Source organism: Gossypium hirsutum, chromosome A06 (assembly GCF_007990345.1).
Source record: "Gossypium hirsutum isolate 1008001.06 chromosome A06, Gossypium_hirsutum_v2.1, whole genome shotgun sequence".
NCBI classification, from domain to species: Eukaryota; Viridiplantae; Streptophyta; class Magnoliopsida; order Malvales; family Malvaceae; genus Gossypium; species Gossypium hirsutum.
Window position 1 is genome coordinate 102,295,189 of NC_053429.1, and position 14,042 is coordinate 102,309,230.

General features: G+C 33.6%; 1 non-coding gene across 1 annotated transcript; it reads right to left on the reverse strand.

The window, feature by feature from the left end:
* Positions 1-1,876: 1,876 nt before the first annotated feature.
* LOC121231727 (small nucleolar RNA R71) lies at positions 1,877-1,983 on the reverse strand. The gene has a single exon (XR_005929782.1). It is a non-coding gene; the product is annotated as a small nucleolar RNA R71 (small nucleolar RNA).
* Between the last annotated feature and the right edge of the window lie 12,059 nt (positions 1,984-14,042).

Here is a 14,042-nt window from a genome sequence, read left to right on the forward strand (position 1 = left end):
TCAATATAACCTCACATGCTGCTGAATATACAAGTTCAATATAAGCTCACATGTACTTACCTATGTGACCGAATATAAAAGTCATTTAGATCAACTTACTTGCTCAATTTCCACATCGATGTAAAGTCTTATAGACATAGACTTGAAATAAATCACCGACATAAAATCTGCTAGGCATAAGCCTGAATCACACACCGGCACAAGGCCTGCTAGACCCAAAGTCTGATATTTATTCACCGGTAATAAGCCTGTTAGGCACAAAGCCCGATCAATGTCACCAGCACAAGGCTTGCTAGGCTCAAATCTCGAATATCACAATTATAGAATCATTCCACAACATTTCATATATCGAAATCACCCAATACTCTATGTAATACATACTCACTTTTAGAGGTTTTAAAAATAATCGAATAAAGCTCAATCATATTAATTCATTGATATATCACATTCGGCTATTATACTAATAGCTTATAAAATTAGAATCATCACAATAAAACATTCTATGTTCAGAAGAAACCATGTTTAATTGCTTAAAGACTTACCTCAGATATCGACGGATGTTACAAATCGGCTATTCGACTATTTTTGTTTTTCCCCGATCCAAGACCAATTTCCTTTGTTCTTGATCTATATAATTTCAAATTAACCTCATTTAAACACAACTTCATTCAATTTAATCCAACAACACATAAATGGGCAAATTACCATTTTACCCCTGATATTTCATACTTTTACAAATTAGTCCAAATTGCATAAAATACAAAATACACAAAATCTCACAACAATGTAGTTGGGCCGAATTTTCCATATAACCATACTATTCCATATATTTCATCTATTTCACATTTTAGTCCCTCAATTTATTATTTTTTCAATTTAGTCCTAATAACTCAAAATCATCAAAAACTCCAATACAAAACATATTAATCTAAAACATATTTTTGATATTTCATCATCAAACATCACAAAACACAAATATTCATCAATGGCACAACTCAAAATATGCATCAAAATCAGAAATTCAAGCATGGGTCGGGTGGTACTCAAAGCAACGATCTCAAAAACGTAAAAATTATCAAAAATCGAAACAAAACATACCTTAAAATTGAATCAACAATAGCTGAATACCTTGTTTCTTATTATTTTATTTCTTCTTTTATTTTCAGCAATTAATATGAAACCTTATTTTATTTTTTTATGTTATGATATATTATAAATTATTTCTTAAGTTACCATATTAACCTTTATTAAATAATACAAAACCATTATTCATTAAGGCCATGACCGTCCAAGACATATTATCATGGAAAATTTGCAACATAAATACCCCATAATTAAAAGCCACTATCAATTTAACCTTTATGTTTTAAACTATCAAGTTTTCAACTTACGCGATTAAATCCTTTTATTAAATTAAACATACAAATAATCAAATTTTCATACGAAACTTTCACACCTGCAAATTCACATATAATTAACACGAAAAATAATATTTAAAATATTTATTGACTCGATTCGTGGTCCCAAAACCACCGTTCCGGTTAGGGTCTAAATCGGACTATTACACAAGACCTGCCATAACAATAAACTTTTTTTAGATAAAGCTGACAATGACCTAGATGATACAAAACAACTTACAGTTAGAGGGACTATGCCAGAGGACCCAAACCAACACCTAAAATAGTTTCTACAACTTTGTGATACATTCAAATTCAACGGGGTCACCAATGACACTATTTGTCTTCGGCTATTCCCCTTCTCCTTAATAGATAGTGCTTTCTCTTTGTTAGATTTGTAGGCACCAAGATCTGTAACGACATGGGATGAACTTGCAGAAAAATTCTGATACAAGTTCTTTCCTATCAGTAAAACGATCCAACTAAAGAGAGAGATTGCAACATTTAAACAACTGGAAGGAGAAAGTTTTCATGAAGCTTGGGAGCATTTTAAGTCTCTCATACGAAGATGCTCTCACCATGGTCTACCAAAATAGTTGTGGTTATAGACGTTCTAGAACGGGCTGGATGCATAGTTTAGATCAAGAGCAAATGGAGCTAGAGGAGGAGCCTTGATGAACTGAACATACAAAGATGCATATGAATTAATATAAAACATGGTGATGAATTCTTGACAGTGGCCAAATGAGAGATTCACTTACAGCCAAAGACCATCTATGGTTAAAGCTGTCCACAAAGAAGAAAAATATCAACAAATATTGGACAGACTTAATAGGATCGAGTCAACATCTAATAGGCCCATTATACACGATGCAAATAAACTAATCGACCAGTACCTTAAGATTCTAGTCGAGAATGTAAATTACATCGAGAATAAGGGTGAAAACCTTTATTCAAACACTTATAATCTTGCCTGGAGAGACCACCTAAATTTGAGATAGGGTGATTATCAAGAAGAAAGCACATCTCAAGAAATCATCAAGAGTACAAGCCATTTCTTCGAAGACTCTCTATGTTCACTAGCCAGTATTCAGCCCTGGTTGGATCATCTTCTATTTTTCCTTGAAATATTTAGCTCCACACTTTCCAATCTTATCTATCAGAGACCATCATACACTTTCTATAAACAACTGATTCATCATCCCAAAGAAAACATTTCATACCTCATTTTTGGGCATTTTTGAAATGAGGAAACTGTGACTTTCTCCCTGATCGGAAGCTAGAACATTACTATTTACTTCATCAGGGACAACACAATTTGATTCGATTGATATCTTTATATCTATAAGAAAATATACTCAAATTGGATTAAAAGGCATCACATTATCACAGGTTATCATGTCATGTATTATCTAGACTCGATACAAGCTATATTCAGTCCAAGAATAAATTAAATTATAGCTCTGATACCACTAAATGTAACACCCGTCACTCGACAAAGTTTTCAGACCTCAGTTAAAGGATTCTACTTCTATTACTGGAACAATTCACATTTAAAACTCAACATAAATCCATCCAATCATCAATTCTTAATATAAATACATCCATTATACATTAATCAAGTAAAATCAAAACTCAATCGAGCTTGTGAAATAACTTTGACCCAAGCATGAATAAAGAGTAAACTGTAAGTTTTTCAAACTTTGAACATAGGTATCGATGCCCAGATCAGGTACCGATATCGTTTTTAACTTTGAATTTTCAAAAATTATGCCAAAATACCTGAGTATCAATACCAAAATTAAGTATTGATATCATTTTAACATTCTGCCACTTAAAAAATTTTGGACATAAGTCAATTCGTATTGATACCTTTATAAAGTATCGATCCTTTATGATAAGTATCGATATTGTATACTGGTATCGATACTAAATTGACACTCTATCGATTTAAAATATTATTCATTTGGTAAAGTATCAATACTTTTATCTAAAATATTGATACTTTTTGATAAAAAAAGCCAAATAAATCACATTTTGGTCCCATTCCATAACAAAACAAAAACTTATATGTTACTTTTGAACACAATACTACCTATACAAAATCAACTTAAACGATACCAAAATACCACAATTCAACATTTCCTCAATCTAATATTCAAACATGTCTCATTTGGCCTTCAAGCATAACAACTATGCATATATAATTCATACCAATTCAATCCTATTGCACCATTACACATTTAACATTCAAACCCATACATTAGCTCAAACATACCACAATCAAATTTAACCAGTTAGCTACTTGGAAAGTAACTTATAACCATGCCATTATATACATGTATACATCTAGCTTATAACCATTCAAGCCACATAGCCTTTAAGGTTCAAAATCATGGATATTCAAGATAAGCACAATTACATTATGACTCTTTATATATATGTCACATAACTGAGTCTGAAACAAATAAAAGACTACCGAAATGACAGCTTGATAGCGTAAGCTCCGAAGTAATTCGATCATCTCGTTCTGCAAAAGACAGCTACTAGAAAGAAACACAATAGAGTAAGCATTTCAATGCTTAGTAAGTTTACAGGTACTAAAATAGTAAACTCACCTTAATTCATAATAAAAATAATGAATTAGCTAACTATACGAAATTCTTATAATCATATTTCACATCAGTAAGGTGAGTTCATCAGTTACAATCTTTTAACATTTTAATATTTACAATACATTTCCATTTAATAACAGTCTATCAATATCACTGAACATGTTCTTTATTTTCAACATTGCAATAACATACAACCATCTTCTAATTCAATACATACAATCAATTAGACATTTTCCTTTTTACACTAACCATTTAGACCAATAAACTATAATAAACAGATAAGGATACACAAGTAACAACCAAAACACACCAGACTGTTCGTCTGAGTGATAACTCCGAAATACACTTGAGCATCGAAGTGCTAAGCCTATAGGAATCGTCTATCATAAGACAATACATCCCTCTAGAACACACCAGGGTCTCCTTAGAGACAATTAGTAATAGTGGTCTCCATAGAGACAAGACTTAGTAATCTGCAACAAATGTTGGATTCAGGTTTAAACAGCAAATTCTCCATACATCGGTATCATCTTATATCATATACCGTACAACATACAAATAACCTTTTTGGCATGCCAATTGTATTCTATCGTATCTTAAGTTCATTGAGGCACATTAAACATATTACTTCATTTCTTTACAATTCAGTCCATTTTTCACCTTTTTGTACCATTTTGAATACAATTCAAAAACACTTTTAAATTATATAAATTCACAATTCAAACACATAAATTACATTTAAATATACAACTATACGATATGAACTTACCTAGGAAAAACAATACTAAGCAAGGTGTCGAGGACAAATCCGCAATTTCCCTTTTTTGTTTTGATTCGAATATTCATCTATACGATAATTCATTTTAATTTATCAGTTCACTTACCTTATAACATCTTTTTCTATGCATATGACATTTTAATTTCACTTTTCACAATTTTCCTAAAGTGTCACATTTTTATTCAATTTAGTCTTTAAAACCAAAACAAATGTATCTTTCATAATTAAGCCCCATTTTTCAATCTGATTTCAATCACATCCTTCTACGGCCCTCTAATATCTATATTTACAAAAATTTTATGCTAATTTTGAATTATTTTCATTTTAGTCCCTATGTTCAAAACTAACAGCTTTCACTTTACAATTTAGTCATTTTTCATAACAAAGCTTAAAAGCTAACATTTAAACACAAAAATCTTAAAAAATTCATTAATTGAAACATTTTATAATGTTAATAATTTCAAAAATTAAGACACAATTTAGATAAATCAAGTTACAACAATCTCAAAAATATAAAATTTACGAAAAATGGCTCAAAATTCTCTCACCATGCAACGGAGAAAGCTTCGGTGAAACTTCCTTATCTCAAAAATGGAGAAAACATGATGGAGAATAATAATGAAATTTCTCTTTCTTTCCACCTTGTTTATTTTCATTAATGTTTTAAATATCATTATTTAAATTTAATTTTTTAATAAACAATGCTAAAAATTAAGCTTCAACAGTCCATGCTATTTTATTATGGCCTAATTTCCATTTAAAACCTTGAACAATTTCTATTTAAACATTTTTACTAATAAAAATCAATAGTGATTAACTGTTACAGTTTTTACAATTTAGTCATTGTATCTTAATTATTAACCATTCAATAAAATTATCAGACCTAAAATCAATATAACATTATAATAGACTCGTAAATATAATAAATAATATTTACGAAGTCGATCATTAAAAAGGGAGTTTTAAAACCACCATTTCCAACATCACTAAAAACGAACTATTACCCCCATGACCTCAAAAACATAAAAATTAAAAGAAAAGTACTTAACTAAACTCACCAAATTATAGCTAAAAGTTTGGACCCTAAGAAGCTTTTCTTATCTCTTTCAATGGTGGTCGGTTTGATGGTGGAAGAAGAAGAGAATTATTCTCTTTCATTCCACGAAACATGTTTTTTATACCATGATTAAATTTTGAATTAACTTTAATTAAACATACTAATTAGCTTAATTACTGAGTGTTTAATGTTTAATCCACCAACCTCCACTAACATATATTACAAAATGGTTTAATTCTCATTTTGGAACTTTTCTTAATTGTACTTTAAGTCCCTAAATCTTTTGCCAATTAAAAATTTATAGCGATAAGAATTTTACAATTTAGTCCTTGTACCTTAATTAAACAATTAATAAAAAAATTGAAGGACAAAACTTTAATAAAATTTTATATCAATATCATAAATATTTATTTTTAATATTTATAGACCTAACTTATGGAAATGGGGTTCCAAAATCGCCTTTTCCGACACCACTAAAAATCGGGTTGTTACATGTTTATTGGTAAGGGAAATAAATCCAACAAGCTACCCCTTGGTTATTGAAATAGTAAGGAGAGATTGGTTTTTAGGTGCGATGTCGACAACTATAACTAGTTTATTAAAGAACACCGAAAATTTTCTTTATATCGATGATCAAACTCAAGAATCAAATAGAGAATTTACCTTTAGTTAGAGTTTCATCACATCGATTTCCATATAGTTTATTTTACAATCCCTTTTTACATTATTTTAATTTTAATTTTAGTTTTTATTTTAAATCCCTTTTTATTTTTATTTTACTTTTTTATTAAAGAAATAGAATTAACATTATCTCTGTGGATTTGACTCTACTTACTACTATCTACAAAGATAATTTTTAGTAAAAATTTATTTTTGATGGTCTTGACAACCGTATATAAGTGCAAATTATATCTTTATTAGGCATGTCTAGGTGAATTAAAAAGGTTTTTGTCAACTAGATAATGTATCACATCATGATTATTTTAAGAGTTTAACAGCAATAAATGGATGAGTGATCAAAACATTATGTAACGCCCCAATTTTCGAGAATTCTGTGAGTGTTGGCAAATTTTAAATTTTGGTGTTCTGTCTTCTTAGCGTAGATTTAATCAGGTTAGTGGGTCTCTAGAAGGCCCAAGTTTAAGTTAAAATCTGGTAATTTTAGTTAATTTTAATTCTATAGAAAAAAGGGTTCTGGTTAGCTGGGCTTTAAGGTATTAATTGGGTAAAATAAAACACAAGGAAGCCCGTGGTAAGTTGGCTTGTGGCGTCACTTGGGGGCTTGAGAGGTGGCATGTAGATGACCAATGAGAGCTAAGGTTCGATTCGCAAGGTAAGCAAACTAGTGATATTAATTTTTATGTGCAGAAAAGGTAAGTAATGGAACCTAAGTGAAAGACTGTCAGGAGGAGTTTAAATTGCTCAAGGGATTGAGTAAGGAGGGGATAAGGAGAGGATTTAGGAGCTGATTGGGGAGAGTAGTGATGGCCGAATAGTGGACTCTTGAGGAGCAAGAGTTGGCCGACGAAGGGTTTCTTTTGGGGGGAAATTCGGCTAGGTTAAGTGCCAGTATAAATTCGACATTAGGGGGAAAGTTGTGTCGTTTGCTGATCATTCTCCTCTTCTTTCTTTTCTCCTCTTCTCTTCAACTTTTTCTTTTTCTTCTTTTCCTCCATAGCCAAATCTCTCTAAGCACCTGTGCATCTCCATCTTTTGCTTCAAACGTTTCTAAAACCTTCATAGCCATTGCCATAAAAAGCCGAAATCCCGAAACCTATACTTTCTTCTGTGCCGATTTCTCCTAGCCAATTTTATTATCTTTTCCATCATTCTTGACCGATTCTCTAGTTGTCGAAACCTCAAGGTTCTGTCAACAAGACCATAGCAAAACCCTCAACAAAAGCTGAAAACCCTACTCTCTTAGGGACTTGGCTGAATAGTGAGATAACTGAAGGCTCGAATTTTGTTATCATTTGAGGGCTTAGATTGGCATCAGAATTGAGTAGAAATTAATTGGGATCATTGACCGAAGGAACCAGTGGTAAGTCTTTTCAATCTAGTCTTTATTTCGTATTTTAGAAAAATCGAAACCCTTAAAGGTTAGGGAGGCTGTCGACTTGGACTTGTAGCCCTAAGGGGTTGTGATAACTGTTTTGTCTTGATAATAATATGATCTAGAGGCTGCTGATCAAGGGCTTGGACAAGTGGAGCAACGGGATCTAAGTCTAGTTGCAAACTTCCGCAAAGGTAGGATTGCTAGTGCCTAAGGTGTTGTGGCCAAATAAGGTAAGGAGTTATTGTGTAGTTCGTTTCGGTAGTAGATTGACGTGGTAGTAATATAATTGTAGGTAGTTCGAGCGTGGATCTCGTCAATGAATCGTCATAAAACAGGTGTGTAACTAACACCCTTTCTTAGTCTAGATCGGCAAAAGCCAAAAAGTCGAAATGCCAAAAATCGATATTTTGTAGATTTGCGAGTGTGCGAATGCTCGTGAGGTAAATCGATTAATGTTTTTGGTAAGCTGCAATGCTTGGACTACAAAGTGCATGATTTCTGTGCCCTCGATATTTTTGGGCTTATTAGGCCAAAATTGGAATAAAGGGCCAATGGGCCCAATTCGGTAAGAACCCTCGGTAAGTGATTCTGTTAGTACGTGAAAGGTAGGAGTATGCATGAAAAACCCTAAAATAGATAAATTATTGAAATGCCTTTAAAAGTGGAAATTTTATAGTTTTACCCCTAGGAGATAAATTTCTGAAATACCCCTAGGGTTAAATTGACCTAAATGCATGTTTGACTATTGTTATTTACTGTATACCATGTTGTTATTATCTGATGCATGGGACTGGGATATTGATGGAGGAAGTACTGAAAGTGGCCTGTCCACGTACTGGAGGCTTTGCCTCAATTTACTGTTAACTGAGCAGCAAGGCTGCAACTGTGGAGTGTAGGGCTGGGTGGGTTGAGCTATTCCTCACATGGAGTGTAGGGCTGGTACGGGTGGAGTGTAGCGGTTGGTGGGTTGAGTAGTCTCCCCAATGGGCTTGCATAGGTTTATTGATGTTGCATGTATTTTGAAATGAGCCTATGGGTCATACTATTATTTGAATAAGGGGCTAAGGCCCAGTTTAATGTAATCTGAAAGGGCTTTGGCCCAGTATCACTGTTATCTGAATTGGCTTAGGCCCAATGGGCTTGAGCTGACTTGGGCTTTGGATGGGTTTCCTTACACACTAAGTTTCCAAACTCACCCTTTCTTTAACCTTGCAGGTCGGCCTTGATGTGGGTGTCTTGGAGCCGGAGGGGATTCAGAGTGGCCATGGTGAACGCTTTTGGGTTTGAAAAAGAAACTGGTTTTCTTAAGCTATTTTTAATTACTATTTAATTTGTGGGTTGTAATAAGGCCATTTTAATTTTATTTTCTTCTTTGATTTTCTGGGATTATATTATTTTAAATAACTTTAAATTGATGGATAATAACTCAAATGGGCTAGACTTAGGGCGCAATTTCAAAACGATGCTTGTCTTAAAATAACACGACGTCACGAATATTCGATTTACCAAAGATAACCACTCAAAGAAATTTCAATTTGTTATAACCAAGTGTGGCAATGGATGTGGGCATGTCTAGGATTGGATCCAATCGAAGAGCTTGGTACTTAAGAAGCCTTCATGGCTCACCTCCTCTATTACGGATACCTACCTGGTGCCCAGCTTCCATTCACTTGGTTAGCTTAACAGAAGTCGACTTTTAAAACACTAAAAAGGGAACATGGGTTTTTAACTTCAATGTGGCATTTCGGATTCGGCCATAACGTTTGGGCCAGGTTTAGGGTACTACATTTAGTGGTATCAGAGCCAGGTTGCAACAACTAAGCTGTGGATCGGGTCCAAAAAGGGGTTTTCAAAACTTTATGCCAAAAAGGGTATTTTTGGAAAAACCTGACTTTTGAAAATAAAATTTCTGTTTAGAGGAGATAATCACCGAACTTGTTTTTTTAAATCAAATGTTTGAAAAATGGATTTCAAAAAGCCTAAATCTTTTGAGTTTATTTGAAAACTGATGAGGTGGCACACTGAATCCCCGGCACCAAGGCTGTAAGTACCTTTCTGTTTTACATACTAAATTGTACTGTAGTTAGTACTAGACCTTAGAGATAGTACTATGGATAATGTAGCGTAAAGGCTACGAAACTGAGACTGCAGGGTAAACTAAGCCCTAGGAAACTGAGACAGTAGCTAAACTGTGGTTACGCGAGAACAACTCTGAAACCTTATCTATTCATAAGATATTCTGTAATAAACAGTGGAAACAGTAAACTAACTGCATAAAATTCGTAATCAGATAAACCGATATGAGTACGAGAGCTACTCGGGGAAGAGGCCGTGGTCAAGGCTGAGGTAGTACTCAAGCTGGATCTTCGTCTTCTGAACACATACCCGCTAGGGTTGCACGATCACCACCGGTGGATGAGAACGGGCCGTATGATCGGGCCGCGGGGGATGACGCTCTGTCCCAAGCCATGTTAAGAGTTTTGGAAAGGGTGGCTGGAGCTAATATCGGGCCCATGAATAGGGGGTCCATTTTTTAGCGACTCCGGGCCAACGGAGCGGAGGTCTTTAGGGGTATATCTGGAGTAGCCCCAAATGTGGCTGAGTACTGGCTGGAAGCCACGGAGTGGATTATGGATGACCTGGAGTGCACAGTGGAGCAAAAGTTAAAATGGGCGGTGTCCTTGCTGCGGGACGAGGCATATCAATGGTGGATTACTGTGAGAGAAGGTACCCCAGCTGAGAGGGTAACTTGGGAGTTGTTTAAGCAGTCCTTCAAGGTGAAGTATGTCGGAGCTAGCTATGTGGATGCACGAAGAAAGGAATTCCTGAACCTGACTCAGGGTGGTAAGACCGTTGCTGAATATGAGGCAAAGTTTCTGCAATTGAGCCGGTATGTTAGTAGTATTGTCTCTACCGAATACGAGCACAGTGTTCGCTTTGAGGATGGCCTCAGGGATGAGCTAAGGGTGCTCATAGCTCCACAGAGAGAGCGCGATTTTGCTACACTGGTAGAAAAGGCTAAGATAGCCGAAAAGGTGAATGTAATAGCCCTAATTTGACCCTAGTCGGAAAGTGGTTTCGGGACCACAAAACCAAGTCATAAAAAAATAATTAACTGTTATATTCTATGCTTATAGTATGTGTACATGCAAGGGTGAAAGTTTTATGCTTTAATTTTGTCATTTGTATGTGAAATTTATTAAATAGGACTTAGGTGAGACAATTGTGAAATATGTTAGGTTAATTTTAAAGTGGCCTATTAATGCATAAATACAAAAAGATGGACTTGCATGTCAAATATCTATTTTGTTGTGTAATGGCCAGCCATGATGTGGTTTTATTTAGAATATATGTATTGTTTATTAGTGAAGTGGCTTTATATTTTATAGTCTTAATGCATATAAAAAAATAGAAAAAGAGGTGATGAAAACAAAGCTTCATATTTTTTTGGTTCTTCTTGGCCGAATTGAAGAAAGAAAAAGGGACAAGATTTTCGGTCACTTTAAGCTTGGGGAAGGTTAGTAAATTATGTTAGTTTTTGAAATTTTAAGCTTGATTTTAGTTAATTAGATAGTTTCATACATAGCCCATGTCAAAATTTTGAAATTTGGTGATGATTTGAGCATTCGGTTTTGGTTATTAAAGGAGGAGATTGGATTATAGTCTTTATGTTTTATGAAGAATTGTTGAAGAGGAAGGTTGGAGCTAGTTAAGTTATAAATTTTTAATACTCATGAGTACTATAGCCGAACATAAATTTACTTAATGACTTGAACAAATACAGTGTGGATGTTTGAAATGAATGAATTTGAGGTTTGTTCATATTAGGGATTCAGCTTTGTGCATAACTTTTAAGAGTTTGATTTTGAATAATTTGAGTATTGGAATGTAAGTAATGTTATGCATAGGTTAAATTTTTGTATTCGGCTTTTGTAGTATATATGTATGATTAATCCATTTTTTTTCTTTTCTTTTGCAAATGATATATATAGGGGGATAAATATTAAGACTATTGTTGACTTGTGTTTAGTGATATTCGGCCAAGGACTAAATGTGCTTGCTTATTCGGTTTAAGTAAAGTAAATGTGATTGGTGGATATGATTAGGTTGTGGTTTATTATAGACTTGTTTTGATTGTATAAATTAGCTTATAAATTGGTTTGGAAATAATAAATAATGAGCATGCTTTGTGGCGGTAAGGATTATATGATAGTGTGTCGTGATATTAACTTAGCTAGTCGAATGGATGAGGAATGAATTTGATATATATATAGGTAACATTGACGAGTTGTTTAGCATATGGGTTTTGTATATTGGTTCGGCAACTAAGCTAGAAAAATAATTTTCGGTAACATGGTATCTATGCACATATATATAAGGTATCTTAAGTATATTTGTCCATTTGATAAGGTTGACTAATAGTTCAAGTAAGGATTACTCCATTCGATATGTACATGAATTGAAGTAATAGGTTCGGTAATCAGCTTATGACATACGAGTAATATCATATGTCCGATTATAAGTTAAATACTCGATAGTTGTGGTTCATTGGATATAATGTTTGAATATTGTTTTGAAAAAAATTGATATTTGTATTTAGTAAAGTTGAATAAGTCATTAAATAAATCTATTTGTTTTAATTAAGCTCAAGAGCAAAGAGGGTCTAAATCAGATAAGGGAAAGGAAAAAGCAATCGAGTAGCCTATCCGCAACTGTTCAAAATATCCGAGGTAAGTTTTGAGTAGTTTCCTTTAATATATAATTGATGTTGGTTTATAAGAGTATAATAGGTGAATTGAGATTCAGTTAGCACTTGTACAAAGTTGTTTAATAAACAATGCGTGTATATGACTTTGAGGTCGATGGTAACTTTGAGTTTAAGCTTGAATGGCGAAATGATTGTGTGATATTAGGTATAATTTTTGAGTTGAAATGTTAATGATGATGTGCCTATTGAACTTATATCCGAATGTATTAAATGATTACTAAGTGATAGGTTGATTGAGATGTGTTAAATATATAACTAAGTATGCATGGTATTGGAAAAATATCCGGACTTGAAGTCCGAAGGCTTTATGCTAGAAATATATCCGAACTTAAAGTCCGTAGGCTAAGTCCTGGAAAAATATCCGGGCTAAGTCCCGAAGGCATTCGTGCTGGTATTATATCAAGGCTAAGTCCTGAAGGCATTTGTGCTGGTGCTCTATCCGGGCTAAGTCCCTAAGGCATTCGTGCTGGCATTATATCCGGGCTAAGTCCCGAAGGCATTCGTGCTGGTATTATATCCGGGCTTAAAGTCCCGCATGCTTTGTGGTGGTGATTTGATTTTGGTTTTAAATCTAGCAGACTTAATGCCGATGATTGGAGTAAGATTATGATTTCGAATGTTTGTAGTAAACTACCATTGAATATGTTCAATACATTAAGTCGGTCAGGTATGTATTATATACTTTTATATGTTAGATTGATCGGAATTAAATCATGAATGCAAAATGAGAAGTATATGTGACAATCTCATATGTGTATGTGTGTATTCGGTTATGGTGAAAGGTTATATGAGATTGATTTGGTGATATACATGTTAAATAATATGAATCCAAAGAATGGGTAATAAATCTGCTTGGGATAGCAGCAGTAACGTGATTTCGGAAAATCATCATAAATTGTGGAAGTTGAGTTAGAGGCTGAATAAATTATTTCATGAAATCTTAATGAGTCTAGTTTTTATAAAAGAAAACGTGTAAGCAAAAGAGTTGCCAATAATGAGATATTTGAAGTGGCGTGGAACAAAGTCAAAATGACTTCGAGGTCCCATGTTCTGTTTTCAGAAAATCATTATAAATGGTACAAAAATGGTTATAAGATAAAATTTATATTCTTAGACCCCCTAATGAGTCTAGTTTCAAATGAAATAAACGATAACATATTTCAAATTCTTTATAATGAGAAATTTGATTTGTAGCGAAGAGTGGTCAGATTAGTCAAACAATGAAACAGGGGAAACTTCAATAAAAACCTGGTATTGATTGGTCAAACCAAAAATTCTGAAAATTTGATGGATGGAAGATATATTAGTCTATTTTCAGGGAAAATTAACGGCACTTGATTTGGCGTTTCTTAGCTCCAGTTATAAGTAATT